The sequence below is a fragment of the Epinephelus fuscoguttatus genome, linkage group LG13 (assembly GCF_011397635.1).
Source record: "Epinephelus fuscoguttatus linkage group LG13, E.fuscoguttatus.final_Chr_v1".
NCBI lineage: Eukaryota > Metazoa > Chordata > Actinopteri > Perciformes > Serranidae > Epinephelus > Epinephelus fuscoguttatus.
Genome location: NC_064764.1, coordinates 42,064,123 through 42,089,628, shown reverse-complemented (window position 1 = coordinate 42,089,628; position 25,506 = coordinate 42,064,123). Strand labels below are relative to the sequence as shown.

Sequence of the window (25,506 nt, the reverse complement as noted above, 5' to 3'; positions counted from 1 at the left end):
GGGGGGCGTGAGCAAGTAACAAAACGTGTAGCTCAGCGTGTGATGTAAACAGTGACGTGGGAGGGAAGCCGCGGCTGGTCAGTCCTTCGGAGATTCTCTTGTAAGTCGGCCCGTTCTTCACCGTCCCCGTCATCTGACGGTTAATGGCCTCTTCGTTTGCGAGGACAAGGAGGGCGCGCAATTCCTTGTCTCCCCAGTTGCTCATCTTTACAGTGTCTGTCAGGTTTGTGTTTCCCTCTTGCTACTAGCTGCTCGCTAATTCCTGCTATCAGCTGTTTCCTGTTTATCCACCGCCAGTGGCTCGCACGTGCGGCGTCATCAACAGCTCCTCCCACAAGTCATCAACAGCTCCTCCTGTTGCAGAAGGCCGCCTTGTTCTTTTTAAACTAAAAGGGTTCCACCAATATGTCTACATTTGTGCTGCGCTGTGCGCTGGTTTGGATGTAAGATGGGACCCTGAGGCTTCCTTCATTGAAAGACAAAAAAAAGGCGCACAAAGACATGTCAATATTCCCAGAACATGTAGAACGTCTTGTCAAGAATGATTTCTGGATGTCGACTGGACGAGGCTGCAGAACCCTGATTAAAGTCATTGACAGTGTGATTAACAATTCTTCCTTATTGTCAACAAAATTTGTGCTCGGCAGCTGCAGCGTGGGGAAAGATCACGGTTAGGACCCCTGTATCCTGTGTGGAAGTTACACACCGCTCATTTTCACCTCGTTACACACAGCACAGGACACAGCACTTCTTCAACTGGCACTGACTTTCATATTGATTTTTTTTATGTGAACCAAAACTTTGGTGATGTGGACTAAGATAAATAATTCGATGGTTATATCCTTGAAGAAGGTCCACAGAATTAAAGGCCACACTACAGCTGCAGGCATGTCCATAATATAAATACACACACACACACATATTACAGATTCATGCAGGCTTTAAGTGTTGGTGCTCGTATGTCAGGTCTCTGTAAACTGTGTGACAGATGATCTATGGCTCTCTGTCCTCCACCACTTTCCCTTCTCTCCTCTCCTCCATGCTGCTATCATCACATCCCTCCAGCTCCACCCTCTCCTCTCCTCTCCTCTCCTCTCCTCTCCTCTCCTCTCCTCTCCTCTCCTCCCTCCACACAGTTTAAGCCAATTACCAGCGTGTCCTTGGCTTCTGGAGGAGAAAGAAGAAGGGGCTTTTCCTGCTCTGCTCTCCTCTTTTATTTCACTCCCTCCTCCTCCTCGTTTTCTGGCTCTCTGCGTGAGTCATCCAAAATGCCTTCAGCACATTCAGATCCTTACAGGCATCTGTAGGAGCCAGCCAGTCGATAAGCAGGCAGGCCATCATGTATCTGTGATGGATCCTCGTTAAAGCTGACAATGAGCTGACAAGAAAGGCCCTTTGAAAACGCCGACACCCCCTCAGCAAGGTCAGAGGGCGGCATTGATCTAGAGGAAGGAGGCGATGAAGAGAGCACGTGGCTGAAGTAATTTTTATTCTATAGACTCACAGATTATTTTCAGTCACACAGACACATATTTAATATGTTCCTGACTGTCTGGAAGGAGGCAACTTTAAGTTCTGATTCTGTCAGTGTTGCAGCTCAGTAACAGGAAAAAATATTGGCATTGCATGTTTCTGCAAAACACAAATACTTTACATTTTTATGTATACAATTTTATGCTCACCATATCAACTTCTCTAAAGTGGAAGTCTACGAGCTGACTTTGTTGCCAGAAGGTGGAGGGGAGGGTGGATGGTGTGACACCTGGGTGAGACGCCTGCTAAGCTGCTCAACTACTGTTGGAGACCAGCAAACAATAAGCTGGTTGTTTCAGCGCCCCCTCAGTGTTTTACAAGCAGCTTTTAAGGCACAAAATGTGGGTGTCTCTCAGCGCCCCGTCACTGTGTAGTGCTGCGAAAACTGGTTGTCTTAAAAGCGGCTGTTTTACTGAAACTTTGCTGCTTTTTCTTCAGGAATAGTGCCCAGCAAAGTAATTGTTTTTTCTTGAAACATAGTGCCACGAAAAGTAGTTGATTTTTACCAAAGCATTGCTTCGTTTCCTGCTAGCTAGTGCCCTAAACACCAGTTGTTTTTCACCACAACATTGCTATGTTTTCTGCAGCAGTAGTGCCCAGCAAAGTAATTGTTTTTCCTTGAAACATCGCTGCACTTCCTGCCAGGATAGCGCCACGAAAAAGGGGCTGTTTTTTGCTGAAATATTGCAGCGTTTTTTGATGGGATAGCTCCACAGTGCGCCATGAAAAGCGGTTTCCTGTCAGAATAGTGCCACGATAAACGTTTGGTTTTTTTTATCAAAACATCGCTGTGTTTCCTGCCGTGATAGAGTCACAAAAACACTGCTGTTATTTACTGCGACATCGGTGCATTTCTTACCAGAGTCGTGTCACGAAAAGCTTTTTTTTTAAAATCAAAACTGCTGCTTTACTGCCTGGATAATGTCATGAAAAGTGGTTGTTTTTAACAAGGACATTGCTGCGTTTCCTGCGGGGATTGTGCCACGAAAAGTGGATATTAAAGCCAGAACAAGATCTTTTAACCATAATCATAATGTTTGTGCCTAAACCTAATCGCATGTTAACCACAGCATTGTTGAAACATAGATTCTTAATGTCTTCTTAATGATAATGTATAAAAGTATCAGTGGTATCGAGTGTGGTGTCTGTTACTCTGCACAGAGGCTCCTGGGTTTCCAGGAGCAGCGAGGCATCAATGAAACATTTCCCTCTTTTATTCACTTTTCCTCTGGACGGGGAGGATTTATCCCGGGCAGCTGCCTGTGACCCGGCAGGTAAATAAAACACAGCACCATCTATTTATTCTGCTCCTGAGTGACGGGCGGCTGTAAGGAGATGCAGAGGAGCTTTGATGGGATAAATGAATGATTTTTTTCTCTCTCTGCCTCTATTGTCACTCTGTATTTCTCTTTTCCCCGTCCACCCTCTCCGTCTCTTATCTCCCTGTCCCCCTTCATTCCCAGAGACGAGAATGACTCACGTAGCCATCTGCTGCCCAGCAAATCCTCTCCTACCTTATTACCCTCCTTTTGTTTATTAACGCCACCCCAGGGACGACAATGATACCTCTATCTCCTACGTCCATCTCTTTCTCTGCTTATCTGTCCCTCCAATCAGCCCTCCTCCTCCTCCTCCTCCTGGGTTCACTCAGGCTTTTATAATGTATTCTTCCTCTCACACTCCTCTTCACCTCCTCGGCTGAATTCATCTCTGCACGCGTCTCTTCTCTTCATCTCACCTGATGTCATTTTTCCTCTCCACATCTACCTCCTCCTTTTTCTCCCAGGAGACAGATTGTAGGAATGAGGTCAGACTGTGTGTGTGTGTGTGTGTGTGTGTGTGTGTGTGTGTGAGAGTGAGAGTGTGTGTGTGAGAGTGTGTGTGAGCATATGGATATGAATGTGAGCAGACTGTTGGTGTTTTGTTGAAGTAGGTGTTGTTGTTGCTGATGTCATTATGATCCCCTGCAGACATGACAAGAGACAAATGAAAACACCCTGAGGGCGTGTGTGTGTGTGTGTGTGTGTGTGTGTGTGATGTAGACTGAACACAAACATCGACCTTGTGAAGCAGTTACAGCCCAATGTAGCGTACATAGTTTTAACTGTTCAGTCTGTGCTGCTGTGTTTTCACCAGGCAGCAACCTCGGCAAAAATGAAGCCAGCGCTGAACAGTCAAAACCTGCAGTTCCTCTAATGTCCACTTGAGGCTGGCTCCAGGAGCGAGTCAGTCCCCACAGACTTCACAGCAGAAATAAACATGTTTACACACTGGTACTAAAACAGTCAGAGTTAGTTATAATTAAGTGCATATCTTTGAGATATGACAGGTGGAGCTGTTCGTTGACAAGTTGCTACTGTATAGGTACAGCTGTCACAATTTTGGTGTGTTTCCGGTTCATTAAAGTTAACTGTAACATTTTGGTCGCCTATAGTCTTTGTCACACTGCTGTGCTAAACCTGGCGTGTGTAACCTCATTAGCTGAGGCTAGGAAGCTCGTAACTGCGTGCCTTTCCCTTCATGTTGCATTAGGCGTGAGAAACGTACTTGGACGCGAGCAGCTTGCTCCGACCAGGCGACTCTGCTGGACATCCCTCGGGTGCAGCTCCGTCGGTCCAGTCGGCCAGCTCACTCGTCTTCGTGGTTGTTCAGAGTAAACGTGTGTGTACATGAATAATTTGCGGTGGTGTGTCAGACACTTTCTCAGACTCTTCTGTCTTCAGAATGTCGTGCCTTTGGCGTTGTGCTTGTGCCCGTTCAGCTCAGAGGCCTCTCTCTCCAGGTGCAGCTGATAGCAGCTAATGAGTCAATATCACCAACCTCCAACTGTGACGTCATTGCTGACCCTGCCTCCTACCACCTGCCGAAATCACACCTACAAGGCATTTATTAAACTATCAGTAAAGTTGTTGCAACAGTCTTGTTCAGTGTTTTGTTGTACGTAAAGACCCTCCAACGTGTTGGAGGTTTAATTTTCTAGTAAGTACATTTTGTTGTGATGGTTTTAAGCCAGTTTTTTGCAGGCAGAAATTAGCATTAGCATTGTCACAGTTAACCAAAGCTGTAAATGCACCGTGCTAATAGCAGCTAGTGTTAGGCTTAGCTTCACCCTCTCCTGCATGGTCACTTCTGGCACCAAAAATCCAAGATTGCGACAGAAAGCGAAATTTGAGGCTTAAGGATGGAAATCCACAAACCAGGGAACAACGTTGTCATGTTGGCAACATGCATCACTTTATACAGTCTGGGTGTTTTCCTGGAGCGTGAATATTTCTCAGCTCAAAGTCCTATTGTTTTTTTAAGAATTAAAATTAATTCTGGCCTGAATCTAATAAGTAGAAGTAGTTTATACTGTGCTGTACATGAAAGGTCAATCTGATGACCAGTTTCCAACAGGCAGTGTCACTTTGGAAATAATATTTATTTCATTAAAGAAGGTTTAAGAAGGCACCAAACAGGAAGTGTGAGCAGGTATTTTGGGCATTGAGGGTTCCAGAAGTAGAAGTCTTGTTTCTTATGCATGAATAATGTTAAGTCTTTGCCACTGAACAAAAAATGCACCACCGTCTGTCTTTTCTCTTTAGTGTGAAACGTTACAATCAGCATTCAGTTCTGTGACAGATGACTTTGTAATAGTCGTGGGTTTTTATTGGCTCCTGCTCCGATCGGCTCTGATCAGCAGCTGGATGGTTGTGCTAATTTTCAACCCTTTCCCGGTGCAATGTAATGATGCGCCGTCACAGATTCTATTGATGTGCGTCCAAGCAGTGATCGAATGTTGTTCCAAACCTGTAAAATGATCCAGGAGACTCTGTGTGTGTCTGTGTGTCGACCTCTACTTAAAAAAAAAAAGCATGAATGAAAACTGAGGCAGCCACAGAAGATGATGAATGAATGATGAAAGTCTCAAAGTGGAAGGATTAACGAACAGAGTGACAGTTTTGGTGTATCTCAGTTTTAATGAACTGTATTTGATCTGTTGTGGATGTTGAAAGCTTCTTGAAACAAAAAATATGGAGAATGTTCTTTTGATTTGAAACGGCGCATCAGAGCGCTGCGCCTCGGGCGAGTGGCCTCATCCTGAAAACACTGACTCGTTATTTCTCCCCGTCTCTTAAATGTCAGCAGTGTGCTTTAGTTTTTTCTCCCACAAAGCTAAATATAGAGATTAGTCATTATATCACACGCTGTCTCGATCTGTTAGTCTCTGCTTTTCTTTCTGCTGGGATGAGACTCTCATTCGTTCATTCATCGTGCAGCGGTGATGAAGGGAGCGCTTCATTTCTACTCCTCAGAGGGAAAACAGACTTCACACAGTCGGAGCTTCATAAACTTGTTCATGAAACGTCCTGTTTGAGGATCTGAACTTTAAACTGTCACTTTGGATCGTAATCACTGAGCTGCAGCATGGCTGTGGGAAGAGATGTGTTACAGTTTGATCTGGTATCTCTGTATGTGTGTGTGTGTGTGTGTGTGTGTGTGTGTGTGTGTGTGTGTGTGTGTGTGTGTGTGCGCGCGCGCAGCGTGCATCTACCTGTCGCTCCAAAGGTTAGCCCTGTGCAGCTGTTGTTATGGATGCAGCCACTAATCCATCACCAGTCGATGTGAGAGGCCGTCTGCACCGTGACAGAAAGCCACTCCGCTGATTATGTGACACACACACACACACACACACACACACACACACACACTATTATTGAGATCACGGCTATTTTTATCAAGGCTTGTTTTCCCTCTGTGATCGCTGGGTAATTACATGGTTTGCTGCTTCATCAATTAAACATGAAACACACACATGCAGACTTTGACTGAGTCTGATATTGACCACAGATCTTGTGTCTGCAGCCCAGTGGTCAGATTAAATGTTGGCATGTCGCACATTAATATGTAGCGGATACGTGTAAAGTTTACGTTTCAGTAATGTGTGGTTGTGTTTAGGCACGTTTTTCTTGGTGCTATCCCGACTGGAAACACAGCGAGGGGTCACTAGAAAACAACCAGTTTTGTTATTTGTTGGTCTCGAACAGTGGTCTGCAGCTTGGCAGGCATCTCGCCATTCACCATCCCCTCCACCTCCAGATTACACAGTCAGCTCATACACGATGTCACTTAGAGAGGTGTGGTGTGTATGAAACATGCAAATGTAACTTACTTGTGTATATGTCTCATGTAACCAGACCTGGGAAACATATGAAGTGTAGCTTAAGTGACGGGAAGAATCTTAAATGTGTGCTTGGGAAGGCTGTGTCACATATTTGTGATGTACCAATTCTTTGTCTTTCTCTTGTGATTACAAGACACTCAAATGTGTAACTCTATGTCGAGCCTCTCATATTTTAAGTCTCATTTATGCTATAACATAATTGGCATTGTCAGTGCCATTGACCAATAATGGCGACCAACTCCATATCATGGCAACATGAAAGGAGCTTTTTTTGTCGGTGTCTGACGCCAGACGTCACTGACCAAGCTGCAGTTTTCGATGACTTTGGAGTGACACCGGGTTGGCAACACCCTCAATTTGAATTAAAAATGATCAAGGAAGGAATTTATATTTTTGGAACTGACACTAAAGTCTTGGTGCTTAAAGTGATGAGATATGATATTAAGTTTTATATATATATATATATATGTATATATGTATATATGTATATATATATATATATATATATATATATATATATATATATATATATATATATATATATAACACAAGTACACTGCGTTTTCTGTTGTACTCGAGAGGATGACTCCAAGGTTAAATAAAAAGGTTTGAATAAAGGACGTTCCTAATCGCAGTCACACCCCGACATGTCTGGAAGGAAAGAGAAATTATGGGTCAAACAACAAACAGGACGTGTAACAAGATAAATGAATAATACAATAAACCTGAAGAACACTTTAAAATAACAACCAGATCAGGCATAATAACCCACATCTCTCAGAGGGATATCAGACCCTCCCTGTATCACTTCAAAGCGCCGCTCTTTCCGCAGCACTTTATCTTTATTACAAGGCCTCATATCACATGATAGCTGCGGCCATCATTTGCATGAATTGGCTCCTTTGAAGCGTCGCTCCACGGCGGGAAAGACTCCCTCCTTTGTCTTTCTTTGAATATGTGCAGTGGAGCTCATGGAAAACCTCATGCAAAAGAAGCGAGGTGTTTGCTCTCAGGTCATCTGCTGTCTGTATAATTCATCTGCAACACCTCCACCTCCCAGCACATGAAATATGGATGAGACACAGATGACCTGGAGCACAGGAGAAGAAGAAGGACACAGCAGTGCAGGGTGTTTTGGAGGTTCTTTACTCTGCCTGCTGTAAAGACACATTTGTCATTTATTATAAACCTTTGTAGTGCGTTTAACTGAATGATGGAGTGCACTCGACACACTTATCGTCTTTCTAACAAACCACAGCGTCTGAGCTCACACATGAAGCTCCTGTTGTAACTGACATGTGCCTCCTCAAAAATGTTACCACACATAAGGATTACGGCGGCTCTGGAGATGCCACATGGGAAATGTGCCAATGCCTGTGGAGATAGTTGTGGTGAAGGGTAAAGGTGCCCTGAGGAGCTTTCCTGTGAACACATTTTCTGTTTACCCTCAGTGTTCCTCACCAAAATGTGTTCATGCTTCAGGTCTAACAGAAATGTTAAATACATTTTACTTCCTCCTCGAACATTCGTCAAATCATTTCTATTGTTTAGTTAACTTGATAGCAGTCCTCTTCTTCGTCACTGCCTTTTTTGGCCCAGTTGTTGGTGAATTACTGCCATTTATAGGCTAAGTGCACAAATACAGTGACGCACGTCCGGTTTCCTTCCCGTCTCAGTCAGAGCTGCTCAACACAAACAACAACAATAATAGATGCTGCATGTAAACCAAAGAAGTCTGCAGCTGCAAACCTCAGTGTGTCGGGTCACTGAAGACCCTTCCTCCTGATTTTGTGAATCCACAACGCATGAAGGCTGGTGCTTTTTGGAAAGTGGTTGAAGCTCAAATCGTTGTTGAAGCTCAGAAAAGTGTCTCACAACAACGATCATTAGAGCCACACATAGTTCTCAGACTAAAAGACTTGCAAACATATTTTCTTTGGTTTACAAGCGGCGTTTATTGTTTGTGTTGAGCTCCTCTGACTGAGACGGGAAGGAAGTGGAAACTAGTATGCCGATGTTACGCCTCATCCTTGGGTGGCCCTATGGGACGAACAAAACTCCATCACTGACCCAAAATAACCACATAAACACCTTTAAAACGCTCAAATCCATGGGAGTTATTAACAAATAAACAAGCAAACGAGACAATAAAAATCCGAGGCTGAGAGGCAGCAGCCACTCCACCAGAGGCCTCTCTCCTTTGCCACTGGAACAGGAGCTCTTAGGACCTCCTCCATGCCAGGTGTGATGCACCTCGTTAAGCACTGCAGCACACCTGGACAGATCTACAACAGAGGGGAAAGGTACAGCAGTGCTACTTACCAGGTCTGTATGATAAGGTTAACACAGCTAAACATGACGATCAAAAACACACACCACAAGACTCAGAAGCTGTTTCCCTGTGCATGTAGACTAATCCAAATACACTACGACCTGGAACAATGGTGCTGAGGGTGCCCAGCACTACATGCAAGCTCATCTTCAATATGAAGCAAATGGAGATGCCACTGAGATCAAGAATAAGCAGCAACTACACAAGTAGCCCAATCAGTGAGTGCCACTCCCACCAGGTGCAAAATGGCTACGACCATGAGGTGAAAAGAAAACCAGCACAAAGCCAAACAAAGTCACTGCGTTCACCAACACCAACAACAGTATCACAGGTGACCAACACAAACACAAGTAGACCAGCTACAAAGTTGCTGCCATAGCAACAGCAACACGCCAAGATCCAACAAAAATGAACCACCACCATACATAATGGACACAATGTGGTCTCCAACCACACACATAAGTTAAGGCGCTTGCACATGATTGCCGATTTGCCGATGCCGCAGCGCTCGCCGTCGGCTTGACCCAACGCTGATCATACACACGCACTGAATGCCACATATAGCTACAGCTAATGCTTCTTTCTTATTTCGTATCATATTCATAAACTCAGTGGGAATCCCCATTTCCAGGGAAATTCTTCTCCAGGCCTCTCTTTTCTTCTGGAGGTCGTGGTATTCCCTGGAAGTCATATCATAAACTATGGGGTAGCTGGACATGGTTATTAATGGTTGTCTTCTCCATCTTGCAGTTGGATCTTTACATTTTTCTGCACCCCGTCTCCATCCGTGGCTCTACACGGAAAGGTCAGCGTCAAACGGGGTCGAAGTTCAACAAAATTGAACTTTCGGCGTCACGTCAAAACGCTGGTGAAGCCCACAACGTGACGCCAAAGTCGAAAAGTACCCCGATGTCAGCGTTAACGCCCGCTTCCATAGGAAAACAATGGCACAGTGGGCATCAAGAGATTTTTAATACTGGTCATGTGCAAGCGCCTTTACTGTGATAGATGCAGGAAACCAGCAAAACCAGATGTGCCTCACACAGCCATCACGCAGGATGTGAACTGACCATGTACAGTATGTAAAGAGACCTGGATACAGCTTTTACGGTTAGGGCCTGTTCATTCCCGTGAAAGTTGGTGTGTTGCGCTTGAAGTCAAAAAAGTTCAACTGTCATGTATAAAGTTACCCAGATAATAAGCACTGCTTCTGTTCTGTGTCGCCCATAGAGCAGGCACACTACAGACTTCCTGGGGGCCTGGAATACACTGACATAAGACACGCCTCCTTTAATTCGGCCCACTGTTTCTCTGTCAGACAGAAAGAAACGTGCTGATGCCGGTTCTGTTCAGGTGCGTGCCGGAGTGTGTCTCAAATAGTTTCTGTGCATCAGGCAATATGGCTTCAAAGAGCAAACAGCTGGAGCCTGTGCTGATGACGTCTGAATGAGGAGGATGAAAGATTTCACCCAGTGTTGTTTAAACAGCTGCTTTTGTGTTTTAACGCTGCTTCCTGCTACGACTCACCTCGCATCTACAGTAACAGTGACTTCATTTAACTTGAGCTTCCTGCAGAGCCGAGCTCTCAGCGGCTGTAGTAAAGCGTCTCTACTGTACAACTCTATCCGTCTCCCCTGAGACGTGTAGTTCGTGCACATACTGCAGTCATTCAGCCTAATTAACTGCACTCTTCCACACTTCCACCTTTGATGTTGCCTGTGCTCGGTGTCTCGTAGGCCCCCGCCCACTCTCATGCCTCTCCTCCCTCTGATGAGCCTGGTGGTGGAGGTGTTGCTGACAGTGCCCCCAGGTGGTGCCTCATTAACCCACATTTCACTTGCTGATGGGGAAACAGAGAGGGGTGTGTGTCTGTGTCTGTGTGTGTGTGTCTGTGTGTGTGTGTTGGAATGTGTCTGAGAGGGAAAAATGGAAATGATGAATGTTGCCTTTGAAGAAACTCGTATGCAAAAATAGCAGAAGCTGGAAGCCGTTTTTCTTTTTTCTTTTCATTTTACAACCTTTCTTTGTTAATTGAGACCCAGTTCCCCGTCTATTACGCTCATTATCAATGCTAATGCTGCGTTCATTTATGGCTGGAAATCAGCTTAAAAATAGGAAAGGTGTCATTTCCTAACTCGTGCATCCAAGCTGCCAAAGTGGAGGAAACACACAGGACTTGGTGGTCGCTCACCATCACCACAAACATTCAGATTTAAGCAGCTAACACTAATATTGACACGCTGATTGATCAAACAAACAAGTCTTTCCAAACCTAAGAAATGCCCTGATCCAGCAGGGTGCTCCAAGTTTACTTTGTTTTCTCCGTTTTTGATTTTAAAACCTCTCCATCCAAGTTAAAATGTCCAAGTAAACATGTTTACAGCCTGATACAAAAAACAGGTTTGGTCTCTGTAGCTGAGTTCAACATTCATGACGACTGAACAAGTGATAGATTTTTATATAACTTGCCCGTTTACATTTTGTTAAGGCTTGAAGTTGGGCATAATTGAGGGTGTGGCTGCTTTGAGTGACAGGTGGGTGGCGTCCGTTAACAAGCTACCACTGCAACAGCGTTGGATTGGTAACATAACCATGGCATACCTCCATATTGGAGAGCATTGGACAGGGGTCAGCAACCTGCAGCTCTGGAGCCACACTTTAGCATCTCTCCATTGTCTCCCTGTAGCTTTGACAAAAAATTTTTATTTTTATTTAGCACTGCTGTGGGCCTATAGTGACTCTTACATTCTTCATTTATAAAAAGTGTAGCTACACACTGAATAAAAAAGGATTTAGCATTTCATCAACTAAAATGTGCGTCACATGTCTACGATCTGGTGCCTTTTCCTCTAAATTTTGATGAACCTCAGCAGCGTTGTGTCGTCTCGAGTTTCCCTAAAAAGGCTAGTGATGGATACCTAATCCAAAAAACAAAAAGTCTTTGAGGAAACTAGAGAAGTTAAAGGTGTGTGGACAGATTTATTTACTCTATCGCAACGCTGCAAAGTTAAAGTACCAAATAATCATCAGCAGCTCAGCGTAGAGCCACTCTGTGGGAACAACATATGAAACAAATGTTCATTTAGACCTGTCAGTAATGTTGATAGGTTAGTTTAGACTTAGGCTCGCTCACCAGACCTTTCTCAAGAAAAGAAAGGTCTGGCTGCGCCGACTCTCACTTTAAGATTGGAGAAAAAAACGCCCCGGCTTTTTTTACTTCTTTCAACCAATCACAATCGTTCTGAGCAGTGCAACAGCAACGGTGCACTTGCAAAAATATTGCCGGGGGGAAACAGGTTTTGGTGTAACACGCCCACAAAAATATCGCCTACAGGACGCAAACCATGGCAGAAAAATGGCTACATCCCTGCAAGATCAAACACTGCAAAAGTTAGTAAAGGACGTTTGTCGACTATGACAACCGGAGGTGGTAGGGCGGGACTTCAGCGGGTGGCTCGTTCCGCCCAATGAGAGGCTGATCTATGCAGCGAACTTCCGCCCACTCAGAGTAGTTTAGACTAAGCTGTTGTTTCCTTCACTATCAGGCTCAGATATGTTTTACAGTTCCAGATATTTTTTTTATCCTTTCTGGCTAAAAACGTCTCTTCTGATAAGAAAGGTTGCTGACTCCTGCGTTTGGGTTAGCACCAACATTTTTGTCCAAATGCAGTCACATGTGGCTCCAAAATCTTAAGATGGCGACAGCAGAAACACCAAACTCAAAGCTTCAAATCCATGGATGTATAAAGAGAAACGGATACAGCTTTGTAGCTTCGTTTCTGCGTTAAAAAGACCCGGATGATCGCTGCTTCTGCATCACTGGGCCCATAGTTAGGAGCACTAGAGACTTCCACTGGCTGTGTCGGCTACTTCTGATTTAGCGCTCTGCTAACTTGAATAGGGATACAGTGATTTAATTTTGCAGCTCTTCTAGACTTTCCAAATGTTATTGGTCCAAATAGATTAAATTCTGATGGTGAAAGGAGTCATTTCACAGAGGCTATGAGGCTATGAAAATTGGCCTCAAAGCTCAGCTCACTTCTTGGGGGCCTGTTCAAACAGGAGTGACATCATTTGAGGCTTCACGCAGCTCCGTCTGGAGCCACACAAGGCTTTGTACAGCTGTTTTATATTTAGTTTTATTCACACTCACAACAGTCGTCCGTACGCATAATGTCTCATACAAGGACAACAACTCATTACGTCTCCCTCCAGTAAACCATCAGTTACCTTGATGAAGCTCCTGATATCTAAAACTCTTACAGCCCCCGTGATGCTTCTCCAGCACACATGGATGCTTCACATCCTTCAGCTGCCACATCCAGATGCTCCTTCAGTGCTGATCCTTCTCTCCCTGCTTCCCTGATTCTGTCCTCACGCCTTCATTTGCATCCGGTTAGTAAACTAATCCGTCAAGTAGCGTTTAATGTTGAGCCTCCGCTGATCCTCAAGAGCTCTAACCTCTCCTCCATCCGCCCTCCTCCTGACAGGAGATGGAGAGCCACTTCACTTCATTAGGATACTAGTCTCTTATTACCTGCTGGGCCCTGTGTGTGTGTGTGTGTGTGTGTGTGTGTGTGTGTGTGTGTGTGTGTGTGTGTGTGTCTAAGATGCAGAGTGGTTCAGTTTGATTGCCCTTGGTTACATAAAAATCTGGAAGGTTTTTTTTCATTATTAAATGTTTGTAATTCTTCAGTTAATAATTGAGCCTGCAAATATAAAACATGTTGACAGATTCTCACGTTACAGTGTTCCCACAGCTCAAAGTGATTTCTTAAAAGTGCTCATTTTGTTGTGTCACCAGAGTCATAAAGAAGTGTTTGACTTACAAGAAAATGAAGCTAATACTCATGGTATTATTGCATGCTAATGGACTTAAACAGTTATTGTAACAAAACTAATCACAATTTACAAAAACATAAATTATTTGTGTGTATGTCACACATAAATACTCGCCTGCACGTTTAAGCCTTAAATTTGTTATTTTGAACACATCTGTGCCTGAATTGTCAGCTGCAAAGCAACTATAAAGTTACTTTCCTCCCCGTCACAAATCCTGCCTGTATGCACAAATCTATAATGATAATGGCGGCGAGGTCTCTTTATGTGAGACACTGCAGATAAGCATCTCAATCAATAGATCCCGACAGTGACGCTGAGCCCAGATCACGCTGGGAGGATTGGAGCTTCATGTGATAGACTTTCACAGGGATGTAAACTGCAGGATTAATAGATGACTTAAGCACTGAGAGGCGGGACGACAGGTGAGCCATAGGAGCAGGTTACTTGTGGAAAACTGCAGCATGCATATGACTTACATACTCCCCAACACCCTCTAAAAGACTTTGATACATGTAAGGGCCAGGCAGGAATCTGGAAATTTGAAAACACACCCTCCTCCTGCAGCTCCTCCCTCTCTGCCCTAAGCCCCTCCAACCAGACAACCTCAGGTGCATGCATGCGCTTCATACATTAACAGTGTTTCCCATACATCGGTTTTTATTTCCTTATGTCATTGTAGAGCTGCCTGCAAAGCATTCACCCAGCCCCTCGCTGCCCCGTTCTCTCAGTTCATCAGACCACAAATGAGACGAGAATTAGCTGCTAGCCACCCGACGGTCTTTCGCATCGCTCCCTGCTGCTGTGGCCTTCTTCCCCAGGAGGAGAGCAAGAAGCAATTCAGAAGTCTGACTGTCTGTCAGCAGCTGTAGCAGCTGTAATTTAGCCAGCTCACACCCATCAGTGCTGGGTGTCACAGAGGACTGGTACCAGTCTAACCTGTGTAAGGGCAGCAACAGAAAGTTTGCTGATCTGGCAGGGAGCCGGGGCTGTCTGGTCTGACGGAGGTGGGGTTTGCGCCGGCTGGTTGTTGTCCGTCTGAAGACAGTCACAGATCACACACACTGTTTAAAGGGCCAGTAATGTGTAAGGGCATAAACACTCACCAACTCTAAGTGTACAAGTAAAAAGTTTGTAGTTTCGTCCTTTTTCTCTCTGAACTTCTTTGTAACTACAGTTTTTAAAAGAGTTTTAGAACCACACTCACCTACTTGACTAACTCAGCTCCATGATCCACGTCTTCTCTCTCCATAAGCTCGCTCAGGATCCTGCAAACTGTCACTGATTTTCCAAAACATTTCCAAACACACTCCCTCTGTATCAGCATGTCGCCGTCTCCGAGCTCTGAAGTTGTGCTGGCGTCAGTGTGTTTGGCCATATTTTGCCAAAAGTATCAAAATGCTGAGCGCACAGATAGACAGCGAAAAAGTGGATTATGAGGAAGTTTCTGTGGTGAAGTTTTGCCAACAACCAGCTCTGTGGCTTACCAGGGATGAACGCTGGATACTCCAAAATAGATTTTGGTTTGTATCCATTAAACCAGGAGTGAAGTGAGGCATGAAGTCTGTCACAGTCTGAGCTGAATGTCATGCATATGGATTTAAATTCAGACAGTGATAGTGAACGTTTTGTATTTGATGTTGACCTCACCTGTGGAGCCGTCTGCCCTCACCTGCCTGCCTGACATTTACACGCTCCGCTCCCTCGGCCTCGGCGTCGATCCCTGTTGTTGCAGGCTGCTGTTCTTGTGGCTTCAGGGGCTCATAAAAGAAACCAGTCGGCTGTATTTCAGCGTCGGCCCCGTGGCCGCTGCTTCAGGCTCGCTCTTGTTCAAAGTGAGCCGTCTGTGTTCGAGTCGTGTCTGAGTCCAGACTGCACGCCGGCACACAGTGTGCGGACAGCAGCCTGCCATCTTCTGCCACACGCTGAGTGGGAAACAGCGTGTCTGTGCACTCAGGCACGTTTACACCCACACACTGTAGTATAACCACAAGGATTTCCTTTGGTAATAAAATACAGATAAAGCTGCACTCATCAGTATTTTTATATTGATAAATTTAACCCACTCTTAGATGGAGAAGATGTTTCTGACTCAGCGGAGTACCTGCTGAAGGAGAATAGCCTCAAACTTTTAGAGGTCACTTTGACTTTACTGCCTCACAACATTCAGCCATGACTGAGCAGGCTTTTTCAATGTTTTCCAAAAGCTGCCAAGGCTCATGCTTTCACACGCAGGCACTCAGGAGTACAGCGGTGGTGGTGGTGGGGGGCCATGGCCACCCTGATACAATGGCTGGTCCCACCTGTGCTGCTTCTCAGAATAATTGGAGGCTGACATCAATGTCTTTGAAAGGCTGTGGGGCACTCATTTTTTAAACTAGCACAAAGGTAGTGGTGTCTGGGGAAATAAGACAACCTAAGGCATCCATTGGTACGAACCATGTTGGCATTGCTTGTCGCTAAGGGGGGCTAAATAACGCTACAAATTTAGACTACATTTTGGCCAGGGGACGACGGGGTCAAAGGTTACACTTGTGTCACTGACTTTCAAAATAAAAGGAACTGTCAAAGCATTGCACATATACTGCACATCTTTTACTGCGTTTTATTCTGAAAAATATAAAATAGATTTTTCTTTCCACCCGCTGCCCGCCCCTGTGAAATTCATTTTTACCTGTGAATTTATACATATACATATTTTTACTTGTTACACAGTTTTTTGCAGAGGATAATTTTTATAGCCGAGGGTTCTCAACATTGAGGGGGCTGAGTCGGTGGCTAGCAGCTAACGGTGCTAACTCCATAAACAGTGCTAAACAATGGCAAAAGTGCCAACAGCGTTAATCAGGTGGGAACCTGAGGGTTGGCGCTACAATTCTGCATCGATGGCATCCTCATATTAGCAGTTACCGCCATATGAGAGCCAAGTGGTGGCGATGAGCTCGTCAGCACAGCAAACCACAGAGAAGCTCAGATCACATCACATACAGAGGGACTTCATTCTCTGCTCAGGGCACCATTACTGCATCTTTACATCTTGACATTAATGCTCTGAATGTTGCATGCTGAGCCTTTAATGCAGAAAAACAAAAGCTTTACTCATAATTCTGTAAATGCAGCAGATTTCTTTCCTCAAGTAAATGTGTCACTGTTCTGTAACCGTTCTGCAAAGGCTCCATTTTTGAGTTTAAAAACCCTCAGCCGGTGTGGATAGAGGTTATAAACGGAGGCAAACAGAAGAAATAATTGAAATGCATTTGTCTGACTGTGTGTCCTTTCCAGTCTCGGCCTCACAGCGAGCTCTGGCATGTCTGCCACACTCCTGCCGTGCCCTCCAGCTGTGCTAACGTTAGCCTGTCTTTCTGGCACGCAGCACGCAGCCTCAGATTCAGACTCCTGCTGGGACACTGTGCACGTCTGTGGGAGGTGAACACATTCATGCCATGTCGCTTTTAAGGGGGTTTAAATATTGTTAACTCAAAGCTCTGTGCCACCTGAAGGAGTCCTGACTAATGCTGAGTCCTTGTACTGTGCTTTGGCTCTGTGTCAGAGACGTGTTGATTCTGAAGACTGTAGTTTGTGATGTTGCATTGGACTAGGTTTTATTGTTCAGGGTTTATAATGTGTTGCTGAACTGCAGTTTGAAATATTATTTTTGGGCATATTTTTACGTTGGTAATATTCTGTATTTATGTCCTCAGCGCCCAACCCAATCATCAGCTGTCACACGGACCATCGTCCCCTCCTGGTGTCAAAGTCATCTCATAAACTACGTCACTGTTGATATGATTCATATGAAATGTACAAATTTAACAAATTCATTTTCTGCTGGCGACGGGGCTGCTGTGCCTCAGTAAAACATTTTTTGATTTTATTCATTCATTTGTGCATATTTATCATTGTTTGTGGGAGTCTGGGCTCTGACATCTGATGTGTGATCGTCAGCTGCAAACAGCAATGGAATCACAAGAGAAGTCGAGATCAGGGAGGTTATTTTATGCCTCCACACCGCAGATAGCCTCGGCTGGAGGCTTTATGTTTACAGGTTGTCTGTACGTTTGTCTGTCCCATGCTTGTGAACACGATATCTCAAGAATGCCGCAAGACAATATCTTCAAATTTGGCACAAATGTCCACTTGGACTCAACAATGACTCGATCAGATTTTGGTGGTCTGGGGTTGCAGCAGCATACAGGTTTTAATCAGGTTTACCGTGATATAAAAGTTGACGGTTATTATATCGTGTACATTTGCTCATCTATGATATTGAAAAACAAACGCATTTTCTAAGAGGAGACTTTTTACACAAGTGGTTATCGTACTGTGAAAATCTCATACTGTTGCAACCCTACACAGGTCAAAGGTCAGTGTGACCTCACAAAACATTTTATTTAAACATATGTATTTTATTTTTGTTTGTATTTTGTCATGCACATTCACACACTTCATAATTCTCTGAGCTTCTGTAGAAGAGTAACTGTAACATATCCCAGTTCCCTCCTGGGGATCAGTGAAGTCACTCTGAGTCTGATTCCAGTATGGGTGATGTATTTGATATAGAGGATTCAGAGAAGTGTAAATGTAAAACCTGTGTTTATCTTATTGTGTGAGGTTTCCCACAGCTGGATCCGCCTGCTTTAAGTCACTGTCTGTCCCCCCCCGCCCCCAGTGGATCAGGACGTTTGTGGATGCAGAGAGCTGAATATGTTTACTTCTGTTTTTATGGAACCACTGAAATAATTTACATTTATGAAGATGAAGTGATGACATTTTCAGGAGATACGAGACTGAGGCGTGTGAGGCTGAGAGACAGTCTATTAAACACACACACACACACACACACACACACACACACACACACACACACACACACACACACCACAGCTGGACCAGACAGACGGAGGCGTGAGTCTTTATGTCTGTAGGGAACACTGGAGGTGTCAAAAAGCATGGAGCACACTATTATCACCTCCTCTACTGCTGCATAGGATCTAAAAGGCAGCACACACACACACACACACACACGGATCAGTAATAAGACAGTGTGCACGCTCTGCTCACAAACACTTCAGAGGCTGAGTGAAGCTGGGACGGCAGGGAATTGGCTCAGTGATTTAAACGCTCGGCGGATAAAAAGAGCAGAAAAATGAAATAAATAAATGGGTCACTTCAGTCGGCGCCGATAACCAATCCCTCATCCTCTCTGTGGAAAGCCTATCAGTTTCAGTGGGATTGTCAGAGCGGGGTGACTGTGAGAGGGGAGAAGTCTCCCAGTGTGCCGAGCGGAGCTGCAGATTATTCACAGGATTTAAAATCTGTTTTAAATCAGACGATCTGGTGACGAACAACATGTGAGAGTTGGACGGTGTCTGCAGGAGGAGCCTGTACGGGAAGAGAGGAGGATCCATTGGAAACCCTGTCAGTCATCCAGGACTCCTGGGATGGAGGAGTGGGTGGAGGGTGGAGGGTGGGTGGGGGGTTATTTCTAAGTGTCAGCCACTTGTCAAAGCTTTGGATGATGCAGCCACAGCACTCTCCGTCCCCCGGGGGGGAGGAGGGGAGGCGAGGGGGGTGTTAACGTCACAGACCATGTGACCTGAGCTCTGAATGACAACATTTGGTTTTCTCATCGTGTGGCTGACGGTGTTGACGTGCTGGAGGCTGGTCTCTGGTCTCTGGTCTCTGGTTGTGGTGGAGCAGCTGTGTTTAAAGACGAGGTGGGGATTGTTGTGTTTTTTTGTTTTTTTAAGTGAACTGATTATTCATCGTTCCTGCAGAGCTGCGTTTCCCAGCCGGAGTTTATCTTTAATTGGAGCTCAGTGTCTTTTGTTTTACTCCTGCTGGCCCACATTACACTCATGTCTGCTGTTGTGTGTTAGGGTGGCTGGTTGGGTTTGAACGTGTTGCTGTCAGTCCATCAGTGTGTGTATCGTTTGGTAATGGTATTTTAATTACAAGTATTTTATTTTGCAAGTTTTTAGTTATTTTTAATTTAAATGTTTAAGCTTAATTTATGTGTTTTTATTATTTATTTGACACAGACAAATGTCTAATTTATTTTATTTATATTATTTAATTTATATTTTTTAATTCTATTTTACCATTTAGTTGACATTTAATTTATGTTGTTGCTTCATTTAATTGTATGTTTTTGTTTTGCCTCAGACGACTTTTTAATAATTCTAATTTCTATTTATTTTAGTTTGTTTTTGTGTGATTTATTTCATTATATATTTGACAATCACAGAAGCCTAATTTAAGTAATTAATTAATTATTTTTAATTATTTTTTATAATTTTTTGGGGGTAGCTTTATTCTAATCAATTTTATTGTTTATTTGACATGTAAAACTTTAATGTTATTTTATGTTATTTAATTTAATTCATTATTAATTCGACAAGGATAAATGTCTAATTTATTTTATTTATTTTTATTTTATTTTATCGTTTATTTGACAGGGGCAAAACACATGTCGCACCAGATTTATTTCTTTTTTCCTATTTTTTTATTTGACAGGGACATTTGTTAAATTTTGTTTTTAATTCATGTTAAGTTACTTTTTTGATTGTAGAGGGATCACTTTTTAATTATTCTAATTTTAATTGATTTCATTTAGTGAAATTTTTATCTTATTTATTCTATCACATATATCTGACAATTACAAAAGTCTGATTTAATTCATTGTTTCGTTTTTATTACATTTTTTCAAATCCAGTCTTCAGGTATTTTATTTTTAGTTTAAATGATTGAGCTTAATTGTGGTTTTTTGTGTGGGACAGCTTTTTCATTAATTTTGATTTATTCGATTTAGCTTTGATTTATGATATTTTATATTTATTAAAAAAAACAAAAGTGTTTAATTTTTTTAATTTATTTTTTATTTTGTTTATTTTAATTGCAGTAATTATCTTTATATTAAATACGTTTTATGCAAATCTGTTGTGAAAGAGGAAACGTAGAATTGAATAATTACCTGCAGGCTGTTTTAAAGACACCTCTGACTGATTGAATGCACACACACACACACACACACACACACACACACAAACATATTGTATGGAAGCTGCTGGCGTGCTGTGTGTAACCTGCGACTCTTTCCTCTAATTATGTAATTGAATCAACATCTAATTGAATCTGTGAAAGGAGGACACGGTTTGTTTTACAGTATCAGGATCCATCTACTATTCAAGCCTCAGGTGTCTGTGTCTGTGTCAGAGTGAGGAGCAGCAGCAGCTCCTCTTGGCAGAGCGCTCACCTAAGTTTGTTGTTATGTTCAGAAAAAGCAGCTCATTGATTGATATGCTCTCTTCCTCTCTTTCCTCGTAGCTCCGGGCCACGTCTGTCTGGCTGTGAGGAAACTCCAGACGCATCGCTGCACTGAGAGGAGGCAGAGAGGAGGAGGTCGGGCACTTTGGGATCTGATCCAATGACCTGCAGGAGGAGAGCAGCAGCGTAGAGGCTTGATTAAAATGGGGTAAGTTTAGAAGATGAGACAGCGCGCTGCCAGCAGCTGCAGGAACTGCTGGCTGCAACAGGAGGAGTCGCCTCCAAACCTGATCTCTGCAACACGATGCTCGCTGTTAGATAACCTCTGCCCAGCCACAGAGAGACACACACTGACTCATGACATCACAGACAGAATTACACAGTAGAGACGAGTGGGTCGATGATCTGCTGCATAGAAACTCTAACAGGCATTTTTAAAACATGTTTGAAGGCTGCTTTATTACTGCTCAGTCTCAGTCACATCTGAGAGAACGAGGCCTGAAATGAAATATTAAAAACAAGTTGCTTTATAAGAAGAAAGACACTTCAGTGCCATTTTTTCATACACTTTATTAATCCCTGAGGGGAAATTACATTTCTCACTCTGTTGTCATGCGCACACACACACACACACACACACACACACACACACACACACACACACACACACACACACTCAAAAACAGGACCTGTACATGCATTAATAGAGGGATATCAGACTCAGAGCCTTGAACAGACGCTATGAGCAGTTGGGGGTTCAGTACCTTGCTCAAGGGCACCTCAGCAGTGCCCAGGAGGTGAACTGGCACCTCTCCAGCTACTACTCCACACTCTATATTTGGTCCAGACGGTGACTTGACCTGGTGACTCCGGTTCCCAACTCAGCTCCCTGTGGTTTTCTTCTGGTTTGTGTAATTTCTAGCCGTTCGAAGCGTTTCAGCCAAAAATAAACTGGTTTAAAACCAGAAAACTTCTCAGCTGGAACAAAGAAATAGCAGGTTGTCTTTGACCTGAAGTCGAATCGCAACAGCTTCAGTGTGTGCGTCATATTCTACAGGTTGGACAGGGAGGATGGAGAAGACAAGTGAGAAACTGTCAGAGGCAGTGACAGAACGCTGCATTCACGTCGAACAGTTTTGAGCAGCCATAAAATATAACCAAGAAGTCAAAGACATATTTCCGTCTTGTCAGATCCATCTGTAGGCGACCACATCCGATTCTTATCAACAACACGGGGTTAAACCTTTGTTGCACAAACAGCCGACAATCTGTTGTCAAATATTACAGTTAAACAGAAAGTTAAGATTTTCTACAAAATGTGATGTTTGTGGTTGAAACTTTGGCCAGAGCCAATCAGCTCTTTGACCAGGTGACAGCCAGGCGTTTCCCATCATGCCCTGGGTCTAAAAACTGCGTCCGCCTCGATCTTGTGAGGTTATCGTTGCCCGTGTGTGTGACTTCAAAGCAAGTAGGCATCAAGACAAAACCTAACTGCATGCACTCTGCAGCGATCACCAGTAACTGATTCTGTGCAGGTGCAGGAGCATCTTGAATGAGCGCAGTGGTTCTGCTCACAACTGGAAGAAACACGGGCTGGTTCACCCGGAGTCCAAGAATCTTCAACAGAACTGGTTCAAGACCCACAGCGGTGGGAGAGTGGTATCAGAGCTGTTACGTGGGGAAAAATCCTTCTATGCTACTGACCTCTGACCTTTTTGACCTGTTTGTGATGCCTTAAAGGAAAAAAAAATATATATATATGAAATCACTAACTGCACAGGGACACAGTCGATTCAGACTTCATCCTTTACTGGGACAAATTTCCAGTTGTTTCATGTGCAGGTTAAAATGAACATTATTCTATAAGTGTCTTCACGTTGATTTGTACGAGAAATAATCTGAGGCCATTGTTAGAATTGTTTTTAAATTCTTAGCAAAGGCAGTACAGATCCAAAGTAGAAACCTGAAACCTGATTGTTGAACAGCGCTCTCTAAAACCTGGGTCATTAATGTGCTGCAGTAAGAGCCTCTGTTCGTGTAGTTCCACCAGATGTGTAAACCTGGCTGCAGGGATCTGCTCCCATTCAGTCACATCAGCAGTAGTGAGGTGGGACACTGATGCTGGCCGATAAGGCTCACAGTCACTGCTCCAGTTCATCATAAAGGCGTCCACTTACTTTTGGCCACATTATTTCAGATTTAAGGACTCGGTAATAACCACACTGACTTGTTAGGATGGAGATTTGTGAGTGTTGTTAATAATGGAGTCTCTCTGACAGTGAATCTGATCACATTAATGATTTATGTCCTCATTTTGATGCTGTCCTCGTCACGCACTCCGCCATCATATCTGCAGAAAGCAGCCCCTGTGCATGCTGGGACATGGTGGCTGATTTACTGTCCTGCTGGTAGGGATGAGTTATTCTTCAGTTAGCTCCAGTGACAGAGGGAGCAGAGAGAGAGCGGACCTCCAGAGAGCCTTTATACTGGCAGTAATTCAACCAGAGAGAGGCTCAGGCGTGCTGAGCAGCATGCTGCTGCTACTCACACACACGCTCATGCTAATGAAACCCAAATTCCACATATCAGCGTTTTCTCTCCAATCAGAGCCACACACACACACACACACACACACGCGCACAGACTATTGTGTCTGCCAAACAGGACGACAGGAAACGTACAAGAATGTCGAGGCCAAGTGCTCAGACTGTGTCACGTTAAAAAACTGAGGAATGTTTTTATTTCTGTGGTCACTCATCCTGCACAGAGCAAACGGAAAAGACACAACTTAGTCGGACACAAGTGTCGTTACACACCAGTCAGCTTTGACCTTGTTGGGTCGTCATCAGCGCAGAGGTAATAATGTCCAGTCGCCAGAGTAACATGTGGAATTGTACGTTTCTGAAAACCACAGATGTATTACATTTGTACGTTTCATATGTATCATGCATTCATTCATTTTCCGTAACCACTTGTTGGGGGTCGTGGGGGGTGGAGCCTATCCCTGCTGACTTTCGGCGAGAGGCAGGGTTCACCCTGGACAGGTCACCAGACTATCACAGATACAGACAACCATTCATACCTTATGAATGCCACATCCTCAGAGCTCTGCGCTCATTGGCTATATCAGCTGTTAAATTCCCAGTTATCCAGGTTACGTTGGAGCGATCAAAGGAACAGAAATACTAGCACGATTATGAAATGATAGTTACACAAACTGTGTCATGCAGTATGAAGGATATGAGACAGTTAAAGGATAAAACCAACAAAGCATTAATGGATCTGTCGGGACCACGTATGTGCGACTGAGTCAGAATAAATGACTGAGTGCGTTCATGGTAATGAAGTGATTCACAAGAGCTGAGCTGCACCTCAAACAGATGTCCTGTTTTAGTCCTCTCTGGTATGTTTTAAGGATATATTCAGGATATCAGAGTCTGGCTAAAAGATAAAGAGAGAAGTTAAACCTAACGACACAGATCACAGTGTGAAAGTGAACCACCACGTCACTGGTGATCGAGACGCAAGACAACGGGCCAGGGGAAACTTCGCCGATATTCAACAAGCTGTCTGTCATCACAGTGTGTGCGGTGTTTGGCTTCATGCTGCCGCCAGCACCCGGACGTTAGCTGCCGGATGGGTGGTGAGCTCCGAGCTTCCCTGTTTCCCTTCACTGGTTCCTGTAGAGCAGGGCTGGTCTTTATTTTGTGTTGTGATCATTAAAAAGCATGGCATCAGTGCGCTGTTGTCACGATGGGGGTTACTGGATCTGCACCAGTGACTGTTGGTTTCCCAGCAGAACACCGCACGTTAACGAGATCATACATGTTATTCACTTCGCCTGTCGGTGGTTTGAATCTGGTGGCTGATGGGTGAATATCTGTGCTCACACTGGAGTGAACTGTGGTCCACATTTAAACCACCATGATTAGAGATCGTCATGTCCAAGGTGGTGGTTTGGAGAAGCGCTATCAGCCGTGCTGATCCTGAAGCAGCTGTTGCAGGACACTTTACAGATGGCAATCATTGCATTTCGGATTTGCCTTTGTAATGACCTGAGCTGCTGGCAGTTGGCTTCACATGTGTTCAATCAGGCTCTGATGACTGGCCAGGTGCACCTGTAGCCTGACCCACATTTAAAGGGTGCATGCTTCATTTATACTGACAGGACTCAAACTGTTTTCACAGCCCCAGTATGTGAAGAGAAGCATTCAATAATCCAGGTTTCCTTTGTTCTGTGTGTGAATCCTCTCTCGCTGCACTGTGCTAATGAATGATGAATGAGACTTTTCTTTTCATGCGATTTTTCAGTCCTCAGTGTTTCACGTTAGATCAACACATGAACGTCCTTGGTTTCTGTTTTGAGGCTTCA

The 25,506-nt window shown here is 44.1% G+C and overlaps 1 protein-coding gene across 2 annotated transcripts in view; it reads left to right on the top strand.

Moving 5' to 3' along the window:
- si:dkey-91i10.2 (uncharacterized protein LOC555224 homolog) overlaps positions 1-25,506 on the top strand; it is an 88,798-nt gene that overhangs the window by 35,758 nt on the left and 27,534 nt on the right. For both annotated transcript variants that reach the window (XM_049593493.1, XM_049593494.1), the window contains one exon: positions 21,195-21,342. The gene's annotated coding sequence lies outside the window, so the exon portion shown is untranslated. The remainder of the gene's footprint in view (positions 1-21,194; positions 21,343-25,506) is intronic.